General features: G+C 33.3%; 1 protein-coding gene and 1 long non-coding RNA gene across 3 annotated transcripts in view; both read right to left on the minus strand.

Moving 5' to 3' along the window:
* Fur2 (furin-like protease 2) overlaps nucleotides 1-24,179 on the minus strand; it is a 340,885-nt gene that overhangs the window by 131,692 nt on the left and 185,014 nt on the right. The gene's annotated exons all lie outside the window — the stretch shown is intronic.
* The window catches only part of LOC145940280 (uncharacterized), a 168,387-nt gene that overhangs the window by 69,116 nt on the left and 75,092 nt on the right, over nucleotides 1-24,179 (minus strand). The window contains exon 3 of the long non-coding RNA XR_014425978.1: nucleotides 16,856-16,897. This is a non-coding gene — a long non-coding RNA (uncharacterized LOC145940280). The remainder of the gene's footprint in view (nucleotides 1-16,855; nucleotides 16,898-24,179) is intronic.

Raw genomic sequence — 24,179 nt, forward strand, 5'->3', positions numbered from 1 at the left:
ACGATTATCCTAGCATCGAACCAATTATATTAATATAAACGCCCAATGATTTACCTTCTCTCTTCAGCTATCGAAAAGCACACAAACGTGAACGTGTTGAAATAAAATATACGAAATAGAATAAATTTAGATATTAAACATTAATTGAATACATAATATTTCTTTTCTTTTAATGTAATAGTAATTAATGTAACTACTTATCAATCGACAAAGTGTAATTACTCACAAATATTAAAAAGAGGTGCCACTGTTGCCAACGTCTATTAACTGCAATCAATCAAAACTTGTCGACAAGGTGCAGAATTAAATAAATAACTTTGTTCAATAACCTAAAATATAAAATATCTTTGAATCGCGTTGCATGTTAATATTGTAAATATCTTATTCTTTTTACTCTCAACCATCTCTCGTCATTTCCTATTAATATATTAAAAGATTAAATTCGGATCAATTAGAATCGATAACATATGTATTTAATTACAAATTTCGAAGTTGGCTATTCTGAAAAGTCAATTAGAGTTCACTAACATTGTGGAAATAGCCCGAAAAGTGAAATATTATTAATGATTTGGTCGCGATGATCTCGAAAAGCAGGCGTAATATTCTCGCGTGCTTTCGAATATGTACAATTTTTAACTCGAGGGGAAAATCAAGGCCACGCGTCGCGCGAGCTCGCCCTCTCCCCTAACCTCCCACTCTTGTCATTCCGAGAATCGCTCGCCGGGCGCTCGCGTTTTTCTTTTCAACAACTGTGCTTCGCGATACGTATTCCTCAAATAAAGAAAGATGCATTTACACTGCGTATATTTCCTCGCGTCAAACTAATTCCATTAATTTAAACACACAATGTTTTTACCTTCTTCCTTCAGCTATCAAACAGCGTGCAAACATGAACGTGTTGTAAAATAAAATATCAGAATAAAATTAAGATTTATAATATTAAAGGTAATTGTAATAAAGTAACATTTCTCTTCGAATGTAATTAATGACTATTTATCAATCGACAAAGAATAATTAGTCACGAATATGAAAAAGAACAAGGACCACTGTTGCAAACGTCTGTTAACTGTATATAACCAATGGTTAAAACTTGCACGCAGAATAAAATAAATAATTTTTTTCAATAACCATAAAATATCTTTGAATCGCGCGTTGCATGTTGATATTGTAAATATTTTATTTTTTACTCTCAACTATCATAATTTTCTATTACTATATTAAAAGATTAAAGTCGGATTAATTATCGAATCGATCGATCAATTATCGAATTAGAATCAATGATACATGTAGTTACAAATTTCAAAGTTGGCTATTTTGAAAGTAAGTGCACAATAAAAGAAATAACGAGCAGAGAATAAAGAATAGAAAATAGGAACAGAGAATAAAGAACAGTTCAATATAAAACATAAAATATATCTGAAGCAAGAGGAAAATATATTTCTTTCTTCTGATTGGTCGATCAAAATAATGTGTTCGTAGTACTTTTATCAAGTCGAGTAAAGCGCTATCGATGTTAATCGATCTTTTCAATGATCGATTAATCGCGAGAGACTGATCATTTCTAATCAGACAGTTGGCATCACTGCGGCGACGTCTCGCATTCCCGCGTAAAGTTCTTGCCTCGCGTCGTGCAGATCGTAGCTTCGTTTAATTATAATTGTCGCGTGCTGTTCTCTCAAATATGTGTCGCGTATAATTAACAAAAGCGCATAAAATGTACGTAGGATTAAAAGCGGGAGTGCCCAAGTATGAAGAGTCACGTACGACGTACGATTAACGTCGGGAGTTTCGCACAAAGTATCGCGCGATTGAAATCGCAAGTGCCGTATAGAGTCGCGTACGATTAACGTATTTACATGTCGGGAGTGTCGTTCAAGTTGTCGTGCGATTATTTTATTTTGCTGATTAATGCGCGCGCGTGATCGTATTTTCGCGAGCGTGTGTTGTGTAAGTGCCAAAAAGACGCTACAAGTACGAACAAAAGAGGAGAAGGAAGATGAGGCTCGCTCTCTCTCTCTCTCTCTCTCTTTCTCTCTCTCTCTCGGGGAGGCATCGGGCAACGGCAGAGCAACCATGCGGTAAACAGATTATAATTAAAACAAATTGATATATTTTACATCTAAATAATTAAAAAATTTAATAATTTTTATGACATAATTTTATTAAATATATTTTACGATACGAATAAAAGTTTAATTGCGCATTATTATATATATTGACTTTTATATATTGACTTTTTCAAATATTGATTATTTTGAAAATTATTTTGTATAGGTACATATAATTTGTGTCTTTTATATGTTATAGATCAACGGTTTGGCTGTAGAGCTGTTGCGCATCTTATCGGTGAGTGTATTGCATGTATACATATATAATATTATCTGTAGATTATATAATCACCAAAAATTAACTAGAACGCAATTCAGAAAAAAAGTTAAGAAATTATATGTTGACTTTTATATAAAAAAAATTTATATATATAAGAAATTATATGTTAACTTTTTCATTAAAACAACGAATTACATAATTATCTTTAAAAAATTTTTTAAAAATATATGCCAAGCAAATAAAAGTATTAAAAATTTTTGTTTTTTCTTTTTTTTTTTGGTTCATGTACACATTATGAACACGATTAAAACTTTCTGACGATTATTTCTGTATTATACATATATTAAAATATACAATAATGCAAGATATCGACTATTGACATAAATTCAAAGATCGATACTCTTTCGATCACATCAAAATTGTCAGCTAATTCATTTATAATCATCTTCTCTTTTATCGTCAATATAAAATTAACTGATAAGAATTTTTATTTCTGTGAAATTAAATATTGCGTTCTTGAAATTGAAAATATATGCGAAGTGAATATACTTTTATATATTTACAAATCCATACACTGAGAGAATATATTTTCATATGTATTTTTTCACAATCTTTACATGAGGTTATTTACATAATAACATTGAAAAAACTGGCGTATTAAATTTTATTTTGCAAAAGAATATGTAAAATTTATATTCTACGTCTTATAAAATGTGCAGTTTTGAAAAGATATATTATTACACTGAGAAAATTTTCTCTTAGAATTTACCCTGGAAATCATGATAATCGTGGGACAATATATGGTATGAAAAGAATTTTATGAGAATTTCTGTGATTAATAATTATCAAAATAAAAAATAATATCTCACAATAAAATATAAAATATGTTTGATTAATTTTACTAAACTATATAGTAAAATCAAACATATTTTATATTTTATTGTAATAGATATTATTATTTTTATTGTGATAAATATTAATCAAAGAAATTCTCATGAAATTCTTTCCATACCATATTGTCCCACGATTACCATGATTTTCAGGATAAATTCTAAGAGAAAATTCTCTCTATGTATAACTATTATTATTTTATTATTTTTTATATTATTATTTTATTTTTACATAATACATATAATTACAATTCTTAAATAAAATTATATATATATATAATTATATATAAACATATATATATATATATATAAACATATATATTATATATATATATAAAATTAAAAGTAATATATTAAAAATTATTATATAAATATTATTTTTTAAAAATTGTAATTATATATTATGTAAAAATAAAGAATTAAATAATATGAAGAACTAATAAAATAATAATAGTAATGTTAAATATATAAAATTATATATAAATAAAATAATCAAAACATACAGAAACAAAAAATGTTGTTCTCTTACATGCTATGCGCTATATGTTTGTATACCCTGGTTACTTTATTTTTCCTATTTTTAAAGTTCTCGTTCTTGTCACAACATTATAATTAGAATTCTAGTTTGCACAAATATTAGAAAAAAAATTGTTGGTAGAATTTCGAAAAATTCCTGAGAGAAACAGAGCTTTTTTTCGGATTCCCTGTACGCAGTAGAACCGAGATAGAAAATTCACGAAGCCAAGTGCAGACATGAGAGAGTTTCAGTTCCGCGATGTCAAAAGTAGAATTATTCGGTCAACATCGTCGATGTAATAGCAATCCAGGTCCGCCGTTTGTCATTAAATATTCAACAAGCAATCTTCACCGCGGCGAGCCCGTATAAATCGGCCGGCAATAAGTAAGATTCATTACGTAATATTTCCAGTTTCATCTAAACGTTGCTTGTTGCGTGCGATGATGCATGAGAAGAGAGCCGGTGAAGAATCATGCGAAATTTAAAGGCTTATTCGTTCCCGTATTTATCTAAAAATAACCCTCATAGCACGAATAAATACAAATACTAAAATACTAAAGATTTTGCAATAATTTCGTTTGCATTTTATAATATAATCTCAGAAATTATATATAGCCATCATACATATTATGTGCATGCACTAAAAATTTTTATATTATAAAAGAGATATATAATACTTGTAATATATATAATATAATATTTTATATAATATAATAAAATATTATATTATATAAAATATTATATTATATAAAATAGATATCAAAATCATACTTTAACATATATATATCTTGAAAACTTCTATTTTTTATCTTCCGTTGATATTTTCGCACAAATAACTTTATAATCTCGAGTGTCAAACAAGAAAAAAACTCGTATTGCAAATTGTTTAACTCTCTATTTGAGAAACGGTAACCCTTGTTCAAAACAACAGGTGCTCGTTTATAAATTTTGTTAAAAGCTACGGTATCAATCAATATACGAATGACACGAGAGAACGAGCCACTAATGTCGTGTCACGCTCACCAAATGAGTATCATAGAATCTAGCAAACAAGCATTATTTACACACACACTCTGATATCTGACGGATACGGTAATTATCCGATTAACTGTACGAGATGCATATACGAGAGCGACACGACATAGAACGATTGTTATTATATAGACTATCATTTGCCGAGGTAGATTCGGTTCGCAAAATTGATCGTATGGACTAATTTTAACCAAATAACTGCCATTACCAAAATTCCCAGGGGTCCCTCCCTCTCACATCGCCCATAACGATTTTTTGTCCTCGAGATTTCGATAAGCCTTTATTTTCAACAGAATAGAACACGCTTGCAATAGAACGGTTGCATTATCGGGCATATAATTACATGATAAATTCATACATATATGTATAACGATGTAGAATGCGCATTTTTAAATTAAAGTCAATTATTTGTAAAATAGAATACAGTATAGGTAAATATATTTGTGATAGATTATATAAAAAATATTGAATATTATTACATAGATAAATAACTTAAAAATATTATTTTAAATTTTTCTTATATATTTATATATTTATTATATTTACGAATTTTGTAAATATATTTTTTTCAGATTATATTAATTAAAATATATTGTTAACAAAAATTGGATCTCTCTTTCTCTTTCTCAATGCATAAATCAAAAAGAAGAAAATTTAAATTTCACTGAATTTTGTAAAATTTAAAAAATGACCTATGATTATATATTATTATTACACGCAGAATTCACTTATTTATTTGTTCGTAATTTCTTTATATTGCTTTATATGGCTTAATGCTTTTACTCATAAAAAGATGTTATAATTCTAGAAATATTCCGTATAAAAAAAACGTGATTAATGTTATTTATTAAATTATATACATTATCAATAAAAAGCAATTTAAATAAGATAACAAAAATACATTTGCAAGCACTGAAATTAAAGGAGATTATTTTAACGTTAGATGTATAGTCGTTAAATAGATTTCTGCATAGTTAGCGAAAATCCGGGGTGCTGAGCGCGTTAAAGGACTAATTTCTGGTTTACACAGACTAGAGACAAATGAAGTGCGAGTATTACTTGTTGCAAGTTGATTGTAGGTTGTAAAGATCGATTTATTTAAATGTAACGACCATGCATTAAAATTGTATTTTCTGCAAATGATATATATTTCTGCGTAGTAATAATTATGAAAAAAAATAATTACAAAAAATAAGTTTCCTCTGTTCTGATAAAATTTTATTTTTCCTTTTCTCTAAAATCTAAAAAAAATCTGGATTTATATTATTTCTGACTATACATATAACAAAAATTTACTTTTTGCCTTTTATCATTAATAGCTTAATCTTGTTCTATTTTTTATTTTTGATAAATATATCGGCATAAGTTTCTAAAATATTATTTAATTTAATGCCTTTTACTTGCTTTAACGTATATTCTTCTTTGTGCATTTTTATATATAAAATTGAAAGAAGTTTAATGCGATAACTTTACAAACAAAAATTCAAATAAACTAAATGTTTCGATTTTTTTCTTATATAGATCTTGCTTAACTGATTAATAATCTTACAGCAAGTTATTTCTAAATATTACAGTTCCACATATTGTAAAGCTCGAAATTCGTATTTAATTCCTTTGTCGCGCCTGACGATTAGCCATCGTGAAAAGCATTAATGTACGCTTGCTGCCTTACGCTTTCGTGTACCAGAGCTCTGAATTATTCATTTTGTTTAGGGTTTGTTGACATGCGACAGGTACACCGAATAGAACAAAGGAACAATCGTGGCATGTTTTAAACAACGTAATTATATTCATGATTTTGTGCTCTCTATGCGTGTAAAAGAGAGACAAACAGATAGACAGAGAGAGATGGAATGACGTTAAGTATCGATTGACGTATTTGATTATTAAGCGCGATTTGCATATCCGTTCAAACGTTTTCGGCAAACATACATTCGCATCACGTTTAGTATTATCCTCCCCAAAAAATCGAGAAATTCATGTAATTCTAGAAGAAGAAAGTAAAGAATTCTAATAGAAGAAAAAAATAAAAATATATGATATATCCATTCTTTATATACTCGTATATATTTCTAAACTTAGATTGATTTTTACGCATATTTAGATATATGTCGCATATTTTGATTTGCATTTCAGCGTAATAAAATTAATTATATATAATTACAAAATGTTTATGTCCATATACTTCTAAAAGCATCGAAATATATCGTAAGTGAATATTGATAGTTCTTTTATATATAAAGAGGATCATTATTTATGTTTTATGTTATATTTAATATAGTATCATATTCAACACACATACACACACATAAATATGCGTGTGTATATGTTTGTGTGTGTATTGAATGAGATTATATTAAATATAATATAAATCATTAAATCAATTATTCAAGTTATTATACCTACATTTTTAAGTTAGTACATTTTTTTTATAAATCACACAGATGTGTTTTATTGCGTTTTGCTTGGGGCAATAATAACGCGCGAATGCGCCCACAGATCGTTATCGTTATCGCGTACAATAGGCAGAGGGAATCTCGGGGTAATTGCGATCGTCGATAAGGGCTGTGTGTAGCTGAAAGGCTATAAGGATACCGTCTGTGGCGCGACCCCTATCTCGCGGAGAAAAGAGACGCGATCGACTCGCCATCGAGTGAAAATTGCGGAATTGCCCTTTCAATCTGGCCGCAATTCCCATCGAAGATCGTGTTCTACAAAGAAAGGGTGTCCCTGAGCTTGTCGTGACCAGACGAGGGTACGAGGATAGTGACGGGATGGAAAATGAGAAAGAGAGAGAAAAAGGGGGGTTAGAGGAGAGAAAGAGAAAGAAAGAGAGAGATGAATAAGGAGAGGAACACAAGGGAAACTGAATGGGGTGCTGAAGGTAGGGGAGCAACAGGCGGTAGATATTGACTTCCTTGAAAGTGCCAAGAGCCAAGAGAGGGGCAGGAAGAAGCGAGAAAACGAGGGCATGAGAGAAGCCCTCACTTCCCTTCGATCGCAAAGATACGAAATGAACTTCGTCCCACGTCAGAACACTACAGCAGTGGCCTTGCCCAGTTGAGTCTTTACTTCATTTACCCCGAGGAAAAAATATATATCGATGGTACATACCATATACATATGTACATGAATGCGTGTATGTGTGTTTGTATTTGGTATCGCGAGGAAATATCTCGTCCTCGAGAAAACCGTGACGACGAAGAAACTTGCGCCGCAAATCCTGTCGTCGCATTTCGGACGTCGTAATTTCCACGCTCTCGCCATACGGCGCGAGCTTCTTTTCTCTTTTATTTACCAATCCTGAAGTCACACTTCGCCGACAGTTTCGTCGAGAAAGTGTTCTCTCCGCCGACGCTACGCCCGGTTATTTCGATGAATGTTTACTCGGAAACCGTATTTCCCCCAATATATACGCATACGCGCGCAGGCTAGCTCGTAAACGTCAGTAATCGAAATGTTTTCCTTCATGAATTAACAATTCGCTTTTCATAAGAGTAATTTGCCCGCATAATTAAGATTGTTTATCGGTGAAAATTAGATGCTTCCGCTAAATTGAACCACTAAAAGGCAAATAAACGGAGAAATATCATTTTCTTTATCGTTTTTTCCTACTAGATTTTAATATAAAAATATAGATTTGATTTCTCTTAAAATGTTTCACGTTGAAAATTTAATAGATAATTTTAATAATAACCAATGATATATTCTATTATATATACTTTTATAGATTAATAATAATATATAAACGGGATATAAAAATATGAATGATAAGATTGTCCAAGCAGCATTAAAGTCTTTTTTCCTTTTAAAATTCTTTCTTAAGAATCTGCATGACATTTGAAACATTAAAATGTCCTTTAGATGTCTTCTGAACATTTGTCTGTCTGAAATATGAGATAAAATTTATAGCAATGTGTGTGAGTGCGCCATAAAAATATATATCTCCAACATTTTCTGGTCAAGCAAACTTCTTTCAAAAAGATTTACGTTCCTAAGCTCGTAAATCGTGTAGAAACAAAGAAAACGTTTCCATGTGTCATTTCGGAAAAACCGAATGATTCTTCAGTCCCTCGTTATACAAAATTGACAGATAACAGATATCTGAATACAATACGTGACACGAAGATAAACACGGTGGTTCCTTCAAAAGCAAATATACTTCACCCCTTCACAAAAAGGGTCGTCATCAGCCAGAGCAGAAATAGTCGAAAAGCTTATCATCGAGGGTTGGCGCCCTTCCCATTATAAGCGTCTCGTCAATTATAAGCCAGTGGTTCTCTTAATTCTTTTTTACTTTTACAAAATATATTCTTTCTATTAAAAAAAAAATTATAATATTAAAACAGACACTGATGTATAAGTACAGAGATGTGCGTGTTAATCATCTTAAATATTTTATCTAAAATAAAATAACAGATAAAGTACATAATTAATTGTGTGTGTGATACGTAAAAATAAAGTTTTATTTAAATTAAATACCTTTAAATCGAAAAAAGACATTTAAAAATTAAATTTACATTACTTTTTTTCTCCTTTAAAAAAATCTCTCGCAAAATAATTCGCATTTTCGAAAGATATGCCTTGCAATTTTAAAAATTGTACGCGCGTCTGATTTCCTTTTACTCTGTTATACATCTCTCTTTTCCTCAGAGTTGGTATTTTTCAAAAGCTATTTTTCAAACCATATTATGCATCTTGATATTACATCTTAATGAATTAATTATTCGAAATTTAATTACTACTCGCGAGTTACTACAAAACCATCCACCATGTAGGATTAGGAATCACTGTCTTACAATTAGACGCAGGCCTATCGAACCTGTTGCTTCCTGGCTAAATGGCAGACTCAACTTTCCACCGGCTATTTTGTGCCCATCCGGGGTCTCTCCCCATTTGACCATCCTCCTTTGTCTGTTTCTCTTTTTCTCTCCCGCCCTCTTATTTTCGCCCTTTCATGAAAAGGAGGCTTCGCCGAGGCATGCACTGTGTTCCGGTCTCGCTGCTCGCGATAAATTCACAGTTAAGTATAGTTCCGAGTAGCAGTCCAAGCGTCGGGGCAACTGCAAATCACCATCTTCGCGGTAACGATAATTCACAGCCGATCTGGCAAAACCGCCGCTCTCGACTAATCGAGACAAACGCATGGTTTAACCGATAACCCGGACGACGCGACTTCCTTTGTGTCGCGAACGTCGAACCTGTTGCTCTTGCCGCGCCGAGCACAGATCCCTTTCTCTCTCTCTCTCTCCTATTTATCTATGTGTCCCCTGTTTTGTACGTGCTCGTTTTCACCTGGTTTTGCCCATAGAGAATGCAAACGCCCGTCCGCTCGCTGATAGAATTCGTTTGTTCGATCGTATCGTAACTGCGAGAAACTCATTCCGCGAAAAGATCATTTTGGATTATTTTGTGACCATCATCGGTAATCGTTATTCGTCGAACACGACAATTTTTTCATATCAATGCGAAACGCATAAATCAAAATAAAACTTGAAATTTAGAAGGATAAGCTTCAAATGTTGCAAAGATTCAAGAAATGTAATATAAAATAGAAAAATTCTTTAAACATATACCTTCCTAAACATAATTTTTTTTCGAGATATTAAGTACGCTTACAGTTCTTTTTGGCATTTATTATATACTTATAATTTATTATGTATATATATTATAATTAATATTTTATATGTATGTATTTTATATTTATTTTTACATATATATTTATTTTCTGCCGTGTATGATTTTGGTTTTAGAGATAACATACATGGAAATATTTACACTTAGAAAACCATCTCGCGAGAATTAGATTCGTTTGAAAATCTGTCCATGTAGGATTTAAATGTCGGCAATCGTCTGCTGGGATACGTGGTTTTGTGGGCTCGTTGCCACATCGTTGTGGCTATCGAATTTACTCGTTTCGGGTGCGGATAGTGGTGCACATTGGTAAGCTTGGTTGCGGATCCTAAAATCTCGGTTGTACGCGAGCAAAATCTGTGTCCACCGGGACATTTCAGCTTGCTTTACACGCTATTATGCGCAAGCTCCACTTTTTATCTCGCGCGTGCATTAGGAAAATGTTATTCTAGTTTCTACAATTCGCAAATGCACGTACAACGCGTGAACTGCACGAAGAAGTATTATGAATTTGTAATTTGCACGTATACTCGATTCCCGAGACATTATCGCGTTTCTCCATTTATACAAATACAATTATAATATTTTACAGAATATGACTAAAATATAACAATATCATATTATTTATTGAATTTTTTTATGTCAAATAATAAATATCTTGCCATTAGTAATTTAGAAAGAGAGAGAGATCTTTGTTTAGATTAAATCTATTATAGACAAAGTTTAAAATTGGAATTTTATGGATATATATATAGACTATAGGAAAAGTCCCTTATACGTGAAGAGAAAAATAAACATCTTATTATTCTACATAATTTTAATATTAATATTGAATAACAATGAAAAGCTAAGGTGCTGGAACAAAAAATATACGCATATAATTGGACCGTAGAGATATAAATATGCAAATATACGTATGAAACTTCGCCGCTTGTACAAAGTTTATAAGTTATATTATGTGAGCACAATATTATTATAATATGTAAAAATCTTCTTGTATATGTGAGATTTCATTTATGCACGATATTGTATGTTAGCAGAGTAGGTACATCACTTCCGAGTTTGACATTTATGATGCTTTACTTCGTAGTTTTTTTTAGACTGCTACGAGGCGTGCATTCAATAACGCATCGTAGCGTGATTGTATTATATTATATAACATTAGTCGGGCACTGGATGTATAATTTTAATGTGGAATATCTTTTTATTAACTTATTCTTGAAAACTTATTTTTAAAGCTTATTCCTTGAAATGTTAAATAAAGTGATTTTTTTACCTCACTGAATCTTCATTAATTTGAAAATACTTAAGCTTATTTCTGCATTAATCGCAGTAAATCTTTTTTACTTAATCCAAAAAGAACAAGAAGAATTAATAATCTTTATCTTAAATTTTTAAAAATATTTCTTATTAATTTAGATTTTCTATTTCTAAATATAATAAAAATAATATGTAGCTTATTAAAAATAATAGATTCTAAAAAAAAAGTGAGAGAGAAAAAACTCTTCTATATTTTGCAAGGAATAACGCTATATATATAGAACTTTCCGGAAACCTTATCCTAATTTGAACTTCAAAATTGGTGAAAGGATCTATCATCGAAGTTAAGCTCGATTATTCTGGGACACTTCAAGTATGCTCTTCTTATCCTCCCTCGCGTGAACACGAGATAAGGAGCATCCCCAAGTGAGGTTCAGTCTCATCACAGAGTCGTTTTAAATCGCTCGACCGACAGCTTCGTGTTTCTCAGTATTACATGACAAAAGGATATCGCATAGTTTAGCGACCCTCTGTCCCAAGATACCCAAAAGACGGTGACATCAAAGGCGACATTAGCCTCCTAATTTTTCATACAACCGGAATGTCTACATAGCGTGTCATGGCTCGAATCGTTGCGGTAACCGAGATTATCACCGCAAGCGCATACACACACACGCATATGCATATACGTACGCGAATATCCGAGATAGGAAAGCCTCCGCGGTTCGAATTGCTAGCACTCGACGGAATTGCGGGGTCCGAACAAGGTGACGCTGCCGCAATGGCCACCACCATAAGTGCCGTCCGCAAATTGGTATTTTGCTGCGACATGAGCGTAAAACATTCTCTCACACACACTTTTAATCCTATCGGAACACGCGGTTTACTAAGCCGTACTTTTTTTAATTGCACGCAAATAAAACGGTGGAATGCGCCGCGATTTCAACGCGCCGGATGTTGGTATTATATTCGTATTAAGCGAAAAATTTTTTATATAAAAGAAATTAGAGAGAGAAACGCATCACCAAAAAAATCCTTTTAGAGGAGAAAAAAATATAAAAGCACTTTGTGCTATACGAGAATTTATCTCAAGTACAGCGAGTCAGAGTCAATCATTGGCACAGAAATTTGAAGGTCGTATTTTCATTTCGAAAAATTCGAAAATTAAATAATATCGCAAAATTTTCATCAAGTTATATTTGAATGGAGATTTAATGTTAAACTTTATTCGAGATATTTGAAGTAAAGATAAGCAAGAAATCGCAAAGCAATCGTTTGTTTTTGTCTCGAATACTTAAGAGAAGAAAAAAGTTGGAGACGCGTTTCATCTCCTAGGCGATCCCTTTCGCGTCAGGACTGTCACGCTTCGTAACATATTTTACGGAGATATCGCCGACAGGCAAAAATCCGTCCCGAAATTTGTCACCGCGGGAATACACGAAAATGCGAGTATTTGTTACTTGAAGGAACGTTCTTCCGCGCGAAAGAGACGGTTCTTTCCTCTTGGCACAAGATATAACGACCTAGCCATTAGAGGTAATAATATAAAATACGGCGTGCAATTAATCGCCTATATCGTCATTATTCAAATTAGTCGAATGATGAAACGCGATGGTACCAAGATCAAGGCAGGAATAATAATCGAGAATTATCGTGAACGTGATCTGGCAGCGTAGTTCGCATTCAAGGACTCTACGTGCGAGACTATATAGAGAGAGATACGCAGGATACGCGTTACGTGATATTTGAAGAACGATGATAATGATATCGGTATCGTATATCGTGCATCAATTTGTAGCCGTAACAAGCTCAAGAAATCTAGAATGTGAAAATCCTGGAGCGTGATAAAAAAAGGAGCAATCTTCTATAATTATTCATCCATAAGCAACAATACAATAAAATACAAGAAATTAATTTTCTGAGAAACGTATAAGTAATTATTGAAACAAGAAGCATCTCATCTTAATAATTATTTTTATTATTTTTATTTTACTTAGAAACTATTTCCTAAGAAAGATTGTTTTAATAATTTTTTTTTTCTTCTAATTTAATTGTGATAGTTTATCAAGTTTCTGAAGAAATTGCAAAATAGTCGATGAACTATAAAATAGCCATCTTCACACTTGGATTCGGTGTTGCCTCGTAAATGCAACCACGAGATAAGCGGTCGTGACGCAAAACGACGAGATTGAGATTAATTTCTGGAAAATTGTTACGAGTAAAGCGAGCGAAAAGTGTAATAACCATGAAACAGACTAGCGCGATAAATCATTTTAAAACAAAGGCGTTCGTGCGTGTAAGATGAATCATATCGTTAAGGGCCATGACGCGCGAATAATATGAGGAATTTACTTCTCTCATTAAAATCGGCTTCTCCTCATCATCGACATTAACCAATCTCATCATGATATAAAAACAATTAATCATCTATTATCTGCGTAAAAAAAATGTACCAATTTCGCCAGCATCACCAATCATGTACTTTATTACACAAACATAATTATAATAAAAGTACGTGAGAGAAATAAACGAAAAAATAAAAATATTGTTTAAAAAATCAGCGTATGTAAAGCAAAATTCAAATTATGATTACATTCGTAATCATAATATTGTTGTTTTAAATATATCTATAATTTATAAACTATCTTTGCAAGCTTGCTTAATATGAGTGAGTTTAAAATTTTCATTTTTATCTACATTTCATCTCGTTTAAATTTAAAGCATTTTTTAGAACGAAAAAATTATATGAAAATATATAATCGTGGAAACAACTCACGACAAACTGAAATTTTCTATTGGTAAACAAAAACTCGATACTGAAAGGGTTAAAATCGTTTCGTGCACAGTAAATTTACGATGTAATTTCCACGGCTATGTGGGTTTATCCGAAAAGAGATAATAGCTTTGCGACTCTGTGCTCGAGCACAATAAAGCTTCCAAGGATGGATTTATTTTTTGCTTTTTGTAGAATTCTTGGTCATAATTTCGCGGCGAGTTAATTGATTTTTCTATAAAGTACATTATGTTTTCAAATTAAATTTACTAATTATTTATCTAATCTATAAACAACTTTTTAGACATAATATAAATTATGCTTGAAAAAAGGAAATATAATATAACCTATAATATAAAATATATTTATTAAAAATTCTTTCTCAAAAACAGACCCAGTAATAATCTGCGTATTTAATTTCTTATTCTCTTTTTCGAACTTTCAGTCTGTCATCGCAAACGTGAAAAGAAACTCTTTGAGATTTTGCGTAATGCAGATAATAATCGCTATTATCGCAAATTTTAATATTGAGAAACGCGATTATAAATTCTAATTACGTTCATACAAACACGTAAATATATTATTTAGAGATAATTGAATTTCTCACGTAAAATTCAGCTTCGTTTCCGCCCCATGATGCAATCGGTTAATGAATCAGTAATTGAAGACAATCGATATGATGTAGATAATCAATCGCATCGATGAGCAGTCGATAGGTTGACTTGAAAAGACTCTCTCGAGAAAAGAGGAAAAACTCACAAATGCGAATTACAAGAGGAACACATTGTCGGAGATAAAACGAAATCGTCACTAGAATAAGAGCGGAATAAGAATCATAATTTAATAAGTTTCTCGAGTTAGTTCTTCGTCCTCGACAGTATTTAACTTGCGCTCTTCTTTTCTCGAAATGAAAACTGTAGATGCTAATAGACCTATTAAGAGTCTCATCATAGAGCTTTATCTTTCGTCTTCTTTTTCTTTCCCTCTGTCTTATTCTACTATGAACCTACCATTAACTTTACATTTCTCGCATTGCATTATTATAATAAATTTGAATTTTGTAGTGGTTAATTGAGAAATTGCAATATTTTATACGAAAATATAATAATCTTACATTTAAAAAAGCACCAATAAAATGAGTAACAACAATTTGACTTTTGAATTACGAGGAAGTAAAGCTGGTTTTCTGATTAATGTAATTTTCACGGTTTTTCGTTCGCGGATTTATATCTGTTTTTTGTTACCGCAACATAACCGGAAATTAAAAGAGGAAATGACCGAAATTTTATTCGCATCAGCGTCTACCTAATTTCGCTTCTAACTTTAATTCTGCATTGGCGTTAAAAAGTGTGTTTATCTGCGTCTGTAGGATCTTGGATTCTCGCGGTAAAATATGCAGTTCCCATCCGGGAATGATCACGTTTGAAAGTTCCAGTTACGATTTCTCGAAATGATTCTTTTTACGACGCTCTTTCCACCGCTACGGGGAATAGTTACGGTTACGGCAGAAACTCGCGACGTTATGAAAATACAGTGGCTCGGGATGGCTGCTCCGCGCGAGTAGAAAAGTCATTATCCCGGAGCGCGAGACTTCCACAAGAAAACGTAAACATATGCTTCCACGGTGAAAAAAAAAAGAAAGTACTGAATGTAGAGAGCGCACGGATTTCCATAAAGCTGCCGTCGTGTTGCGAACGATCCCGAAGAGCGACTCAAAACAGATTATATATATATTTATTTATTTATCGCGAATTTTGCATCTTGGAGTTATATCGTATATCATATTTCATATTTTTTTTATAGGGAACGTACAAATAATATTGTTATTTTAAATATAAAACTTTATATCACATCAAATTCAATTCTGTTGAAAGAAATTGGTTTTAAAATATTTGTTCTAGAATATTTCGTACAAGCGACAGAAAGCACGATAAAATAAATTAATAAAACAAAAAAAAATTTTGCAAATTTTATAAATCCCTTCAAATTGGCACATGTAAATAAAGCGTCAAAATAAAAAGCGGAATATATTTATAATATTCACAATTCATATTCATAGTTTTGTCACATATATTTAATCTTTTTTGCACAAAAAATAAAAATAAAATAAATAAATGTTATAAATAATATAAAAATTTTTAATTAAATTATTTTTCGACTTTATTGATGATTGATAGTGTGAAGAGAATTTGTTTAAAAAAAAGACAGAAATTTATCCGCAGATAAATTTTGAATTATCGAATCGAACGTTCAATAGTCGGAAAAGAAATCGTGAACAAACGATCGAATTATCGGCAACATCGTTACCGTTATATGCGTTCCCACGTAATTAACGTTGTTGCTTGTTAACATTTTAATATTCTCACATCGCCTCGTTACATGTAAGCCGATGAGCGTAATGCATGTTGCTTGTTTACTTACAAATATACGATGAATATCGATTGCGGCTGGGAAGTAACGTACCTGAAACAGGAAAAGCTCATCGTTAATTATACCGTCTTTTTTCCCGCGCAAATAATATAAAAGCAAAATGTAAATGTAAAATAATTATATTTGCGTAACACGATAACCAGAATATTACATAATGAATGATTGATTATTTGCTCTTCTCAGTATTGTCTTGAAAGATTTATCCTTCGAATAAATATCATTATTTTATAACACGTGCCAGGAAGTACTCATTTGAATTTTAATAACTATTTGTTTTTATAGGAACATTCATTATATTGATTCATAATTTCAAATAATTTCATGTAAATTTCTAAATTATTCGCAAAATTGGAGATTATGGCTGACTATATATATTATATTTTCACTTATTTAGTAGGATAACCGTCTCGTGATGATGAAAAACTATTTATTCTCTCTAATAATAATTCGATTTGTTCTGAATGTCTGAATTTGTTAGAAAAATGAAAGTAAACTATACAAACACACAAGATATAATAAATTTGTGTATATTTATATTAGCAAAGCAATCTTTATTTGCAAATCTTTATTAATGATTTGAGGCGCAATCTTTCCGTAAATGTACTTGATTTACGCTTTTTAAGACAATATTTTAACATTATTTTGCAATAACATTTAACAATGCTCACAGAGAGCAAGATCTACAATTTATCAGTAAGAAGAACATACACAAAGATTAATACTAGTCAGATTACATAACGTAAGATGGTAACAACTATTCAGGATTATGAAGGAGATCAAAACTTTTGAGCATAATTTTGAGATCGTTATCAAGAGTAACGAACAATTTCACGTACTTAACAATAGTACAAAATTTCGAATAAAGCGACGGGATAGAATTGCATTTGGAGATAGAGAATGGAAACTAAAACGCGGTGCATGTCGAAGCGCAGACGAATGCATATAGCGTGTCTTAAACGAGCGGTGGTAGTTAGTGACCCGGCGGTGGAATTAAAGCAGCCTAGAAGCGGGAGACCTAAAAGTGCGACCGCTCGTTATCGCGATAAACCGAGCGTATTTGCCTATGTCGAATAAGAGAGAAAAAGGGGCGAGAGAGGCATTCGTCGGCAACGACGGCGTCGCGATACAAGAACGAAAGGGCTGCGCCAGTTAAAAGGCAGCTGCTGGGGATGAAGAAAGGAGAAAAATTGAGAGGGCGACGAAGAGAGAAGCGAAGAAAAGTAGATTTTTTTTTTACGAGCATAATGGAGAGAGAAAGAGAGGCGACTGTCTTATCCTCCGTAAATATGAGACGCCGGCATTTTTATTCGCGAATACTCTCCGCCGCTTAAAGTCACGAGTCGAAGAGTCGCCCTATTCCGAAGCAAGGAAAATGCAGTGGGAGAAAAGACGAGAAGAAATTCCGCCCCGGTGGCGGATGCAGGGTGAGATATAACCCGGATGCACAACCGCCGCGGCGTATAGTTACAGTTTTAATCTTCTTTCGCAGCCCCGCGGGCTTTATGGGCCCGCAGGTATTACTCGCGCACCCGAGAGCGCCTACTCCGCGTGTTTACTCATGCGCTTATATATCCCCCCAGCCACCACCGTGGCTCTCCTCGCCATTCTCTGCATTTCACTCCCGCGGACGCGCGGAGCGTGTAACGAGCAGGGAGCGACGAGGTGAAGAAACGTCAACGTTTTTCACCAAGTATTTGGCCGAGCTTTCTGGTCTTGCTTGGAAACGCGAGAACGAATTGTTGTCGAAAGATTGTCAGACGTCGCCGTCACGCGTTCGTACACTCGGCGATGATTCTTATACGGATGAAAAGATATGGGCGTTGTGTGGCTTAGCGCGCGAGAGAGGGTTGCATCTCGAGATATTAAGTTTTTTTTTTTTTTTTTTTTTTTTTTTTCGGTTGGACACTAGTTAAGTTAAGACTTCTCCTTGAGAAAATAACTCAGGAAGTGTTTTGAGAGTGTAGGATAAAATAAATGTAAACGAATGCAACTGCAAATGTTACAAGTGTGAAACACGTTAATGTTGTTTTAGAAAAATTATATTTAAAAAGATTTATGATTTTTTAAATATTTTTTGTTATAAGAATTTTTAAAAAAATTCTTATAATAAATTAAATTATTAAATTAGTTAAAATTATTAAAATTAAATTAAATTTATTTAAAAAACTAGAGAAAAGAGGGAAATTATAAGAATTTTTAAAAAATCTTATAATTCCTTTTCCTGTAGTTTTTTTTAAATAAATTTAGAATTAAGTTTAATGTATAATTTGTTGTATAAAAATTCCATGTATCAAAGAATCAAGGCAAGTTAGCCTCTTTTCCCACAACTACGTCTGTATTTCTGTTATTCTTCTTCGGCATACTTTACATTATTCATATTTTTGCGCCTTAATCTGAAATATCGGTTTTCCTTTGTCGCAGCGCGTAGGCTTTCGCATCGCGAACCTCCTTTGTGGAGCTAATCTGTAATCCCAAGTTCAGCTTCCGTCAATGTAAATTAAAGAACTCGGCAAATACTGGCCGAGATTAAGCTTCCACGTATTCAATCGGCAAGTTATGAGACTGTCAAAAAGTTTTCATGTTACTCATTTTCCCAGCTTATTAAGAGCATCGGTAAAATCCAAAATAGAATTTCGCTGTATGGAATAAAGTGGGTTAAAAAAAAATTTTCCATATATTAAATACTCGAAAATATTCCACGTGCCACGTAAAATTTGCAAGATTCAATCTGATAGCGAGGACCGGTGCGGACGGTTAAATCGATATATCGGAACTTCCGTCGAGAATTTTACAATTGTGCCTTCGGCTCTCCCTCTCTATCTCTCTCTGTCCCCCTCTTGATCGAACAACGAACAAAAAAAAATGGTCTCGTCGAGTATCGCGAGATAGGTCGAATCGAAGTCGTGCTTGTCTCGAATTATGCTAAATCCCGGCAATCGTAGGAGGATTCCCGTCACGGCTTTCCGAACGGCGCCGAGGAATCCAACCGAAAAGTCTCTCGCCGCGAAAATTGAGTTTACCACGAAACTTACTACGGACGGAACCGCCGAGGGATCGAATGTAGTACCTACTATCGCGGCGAGGACGAGACGCAACCGTGCACATACGGTGGAAGAGAGGATGGAAAAGGGAGATAGCGGAGAGGAGAGAAAGATTGCTCGAAACTTTCGATCAAAGAGCCACAACCGGTCGATATATTTTTCCGCGACTCTTTTCTTCCCCCCCCCCCCCTTCTCCCTTTTCACCCCCGAGTGACATTGTTTTATCCGCTTCGACTTTTGTCTCACGTGCGCACTCGCGCGGCTACGTAAGACTCGAACGAAAGAGCCCGGACGACTCTCCACGTCGCTTCCACGGTAATTCCATTACGACGACGAGATCGCCGAGACGTGAATTCACGTTCGTCGTCACCCTTATATAGTTTCATCGTTGCTGCCGCTGCTGGCGGTAGGATGGAGAAGAAAATGCGAAAATATCTCTTCGAAGGAAAGTCACTATCTCTCAAAGCCAATCACGCAGACGTATCGTCTGGAAGTTACGATTAGAGATTCGTTGCCTTTGACGATAGATTGAAATTTGTTTTGTGATGGAAACAAGATCAGTTTATGAATTTATAGGCGTGTGTGAAAAAATCTCTAGTAATTTGATGAATCACCAAAAATATATATATAATTAAGGAGACAAAATTTTACATCACAAAATTGATGTAAATTAAATAAAGTATCTTTTATTATATATCAGATATATCAGATAAGCATTTTAATTATTATATATATGTGCATATATTCAGCATAAAATACATAATAATTAATTATGCACACAATTACATAATCATGATACGTGTTGGATCAAATAAAATTTAGTCGCATGTGCATCTTCTGGTAGAAGTTTAATAAATTTCTAAAACAAGGCAAAAAAAGTTTTATATTAAGTTCTTTATAAGATTTTTCTTATTAAAATAATTAAAAAAAAAAAAAATAGTTTGTAAAAGTACTTTATGTAAAATCTCGCAAACTTACATTGTTGCACGACTTTTTTACGATCATACAGAAAACAAAATTTAAAAGATATCGTAGTAAAATAATTATATGTAAAAATTTCACTTTTTCATACATTTTTATATCGCGTTTACACCATTTTTTCTTTCATTTATTTTTACTTAAGAAATGTTCGCGTTCACCTTTCCGTTTGCGAATAAACTGTACACGGTACGAATCGATTTAGTAACCGGTGCACGTATTATCGGCGATTTCCGTAGCGAAGGGTAGTAGTCTCGATTATCATGACGCTCGCGGAAACGCAGCCATAGTCGCGAATCTAACGCACACGACGCTCGTTGACAATGCGCTCGGGCGAATAAAAGCAAATTCCGGCAATCCGATCGCAAATTCGAGCACGTACGCGTCGTTGATGATGGTAATCGAGCGGAATTTGTAATTACGATACCTATATAATGTCCGTTACGGGCGCTTTACGGCGGCCTCGTAACGTATAAAGCTACGGTTATGTTATGTTCACACGCATGGTGCACTGCGGATCGTCGTTTTTACGCGACCGAGATAATGATAGAAACCGCAGGATTGTCAAATATTGTCTACAAATTTGTACGTGTTCTGAGAGCTTTAAAATTTATTTTTAAAAAAGTTTATATTTTTTCCTAACATCTAACTTACAATTTACTGTCACTCTGATTATCTTTTTCTATTCTATTGAAAATTAATTACGACTTGTTTGGAAAATAACTATGCTTATAGACTAATCAGATAATTTGAAAATAATACAAAAAAATTGGTTTTTATTTCTTTCATATATATATTATCGTTTGTTTAGTTTCACAATAATTCTAAACTAAATTCAAATCACATTTATCCAACACTTGAATATTGTTGAACAACCGTTATACTATTTGGCCAGTGCAGTGGCACAGCTAGAAAGCATTTCGTGGTAAAACCATTATATTAACACAGTCTTGTACAAGGTCTGGCTTAAATCTAAGGTAGGAAGGATTCGAAGCAAAAGTGGATCACGTCCATAATTTACAACTTCCACTTTGCATTTTCATACTTGAAGCGGACCCTACAAATTACGAATTTGATCCACTTTTGCTCCGAACATGTCACTCTATCCCCGCACTTTTGCTACATATGTATTTCTATCCGGTTACTTCAAATTGACTACCGTGTTATTGTTTCATCTAGCGCGCTATGCTTTCTTAGAAAAGCAAAAGCAAAAATGAATAAATAAATTTATATCTCGGATGAAAGAAAAATGAAACAAAACGTATAAGGAGCGTAGCCAAAAAGAATAGACTAATAAGTTACGATAAGCTCGGTCGACGTCGTGGTATCGCACTGCGCGAATTTCGGCGAAATTTATCTATTCGCGAAAATCCACACGCGCTCGCAGATAACCGCGGCCGAACGGTGAAACGGAAGGAAGTGGAAGTTACGATCAAAAACGTGGCCCGACTGCGAAAGCCGCCAAACTTTACACACAGAGGTACACCAACACATTTGACTAGCAATAGAGCAATCGGATATCAGCAGGAACGCGAAAAAGATGAGAAACTCTGACGCATAAACTAATATTCGAATACACTCGATCTTGCTTAGAATATCTTATTTAAAAACGAGAAAGATATATACAATATAGAGTAGCTGTCCGATTAAGTAAATAAGTTTCTTATTTGTAATATTATTAATTATATTATTACTGAGCATAATAAAATAATAAATTATATATAATTTATTACTTTATCGAGCTCTACATTGTCATACATAGAAATATAATTATACTATAGTTTTTCAATAAAACACAAACTATATTGTCACATAATTTCTTTCTGTGTGTTTCTTATTATAATAGAACATACTTGTAAATTAAAGAGCAATCACATCCATTGTGGAATTAGATATCACTTATCACAATAAATTAAATTTTGTCAGTTTTAAAATTCTTCTTTTATTATAAATTTTAAGTTGTACTATCCTCGCGGTAAAATTAATAGTTCGAATATTTAAGTTGAAATCAAAGTGTTTTGTGTGACAATATTATATTTTAACTTGTAGAGAAAATTTGATTAGTTTTTTCGCTCTTACTGATATGATCTGCATAAAATGTATATAATCAAAAATACAACATACTAAAAAAAACAAAGAAATTTGCTACAATCAGAAAATCACGTAGCTTGTAAATGCACGAAGAAATACGCCAAGAGATACGTGAGCATTTCGATTCATCGAAAGACGAGAACGCGCATCTCGATGGGAATGCGACGATAGTATGCTTATATCCCTAGTGAATTTCATCTCTCTTTCTATGGAGAGAGAGAGAGAGAGAGCTTTTCATATCCCCTTCGAGATCGCCAATATTTGCGGTTCTATTAGTAACCGTTGGGGCCCCGGCCACTCGAAATTCATAGCGTGCGATGGGGCCCATCCCTCCTTCCCTCCCTATTCTCCGAAGCTCGCAGGTTGACGCGGCACGCCGCGAGAATTCGTAGCAGGTAGCAAACTGGAGGTAGGAGAGGATACAGTCGCATCCCGAACGTCATAAAATACCGCATGCATTATGCATGGGCGAGACTCGGCCCGCCGCTCTCGTGCCAAGTGTGCCGTCATAACTGCGTGGGAGCGACCAGTGTATAATTTAATTTAACGTTATCGTAAGGGATCCCTCTCGACGTTAAACTTTTCGCGAGAATCGCGAGCGAGATCGCGAGAGAGCGCGAAATGTCGCGGAAAAGTCGAGCGACTTATTAGCAACTTGAAAAAAAAAAAAAAAATGTATTATTAACAGCTGTATAGAGCATCTAGAAATGCTTATTAATATACAAAAACGAATTATTCTTTAAAATAATTTTAGAAATTAATTTTTCGCAAGATTTGTTCTCCCTCAAGTTCTTACGATTTAATATCGGAACGTCAATAATGATTTCGAATTAAAGTGGTTTGCGAGAGAAAGAAGTTTACTTCGAATTTTTGTCGAAAAGACACTTTTACTATGAACTACACGTGTATTAACGATCTCAGTTAAACTCGTAACCGTAGAAGCTACAGAAGTTTCTTGCGGTATTGAATCGAAAACTTCGATGCTGCGCGAAAGAAGCCGTCATTGTTTTGTGTTACTTTGTAATTTTCGAGATCGACTCTAGAGACAAAGGCACAGTCTGCGAAGCATTTCAGGATCAAAAGTTCGAGAAGGAAGATACTTGAGAAAATAAGGGGAAAGTCGGAGACATTTATAAGCGGCTTTTCTTAAGCCGTCTCTCTAAACGCTAGATGCATCGCTAAATCGTTACAACAAACTGAAAGGA

This window comes from Prenolepis imparis, unplaced genomic scaffold, assembly GCF_030444845.1.
Source record: "Prenolepis imparis isolate NDT839.2.m4 unplaced genomic scaffold, iyPreImpa1.0 SCAF_9, whole genome shotgun sequence".
In the NCBI taxonomy this organism is placed as follows: domain Eukaryota; kingdom Metazoa; phylum Arthropoda; class Insecta; order Hymenoptera; family Formicidae; genus Prenolepis; species Prenolepis imparis.